Source organism: Pteropus medius, unplaced genomic scaffold (genome assembly GCF_902729225.1).
Source record: "Pteropus medius unplaced genomic scaffold, Ma_sr-lr_union100, whole genome shotgun sequence".
Lineage (NCBI taxonomy): Eukaryota > Metazoa > Chordata > Mammalia > Chiroptera > Pteropodidae > Pteropus > Pteropus medius.
The window spans coordinates 15,557,362-15,558,150 of record NW_024344370.1 but is presented as its reverse complement, the minus strand read 5'-3'; positions in this window follow the sequence as shown (position 1 = coordinate 15,558,150).

Here is a 789-nt window from a genome sequence, read left to right as displayed (position 1 = left end):
TTTTCTTTTGGTTTCCAGTAGGTGGCGTCTAAGCATCTTGGATTCCTGCTTTATATAAAGTCTTTATAATGTCTTTTTTTCCCTTATAGATATTCAATCACACTCGCTACCCTCAGTCCCAATCCCTGTGAGTACTAGCGACAGTTTCGGTAGCATTTGTTCAGATTCCCCTGGAGCTCCATGGTGTTCGGCTTTGGAGGATATGGGGAGAGGAGTGCTTTGGGTTGGGGGTGGGGCTGAGGCCCAGCCTAGTGTTTTGCATCCACAGCTGGCAATAATTAACTATTATTTCTCTTCCTTTCTCACTTTTCTGCCATCCTCACTTCTTTGCTTTCTGCCCTGATGCCTGGGTATTGCCACTGACCATGTGGAGCTCACAGCTCTCCCAAGCAGGGCTGTTCAGGGAATTCTCTGCACCTTCTCCCTTTCCCCTCCTCCTATAGGAAGCTTGAGCTTCTAGAGGCAGCTTCTTTGTTTCTCCCAGTCTACCGCCCGACTCCCGGGGTTCTGACCTGTGGTAGCTCTCTTGCACAGATCCCACACTCAAATGGGCTGGTGTGCAGTTTGGGTGTTTTTGTTGAGTTTTAGATATTCAGCTTATTGTTGTTTCAAGGGGAAAGATCTGGGGACGTCTCTCACTCCGCTATGTTTCTGACATCACTCCCTCAGAACTTTTATCTAGAAATTCATAACCTTCGACCAATATCTCCCCTTTTCTCCAAGCCACCACCATTCGTAGTGATCACCACTCTATTCTCTGTTTCTATGATTCTGATTTTTTTTTTTTTT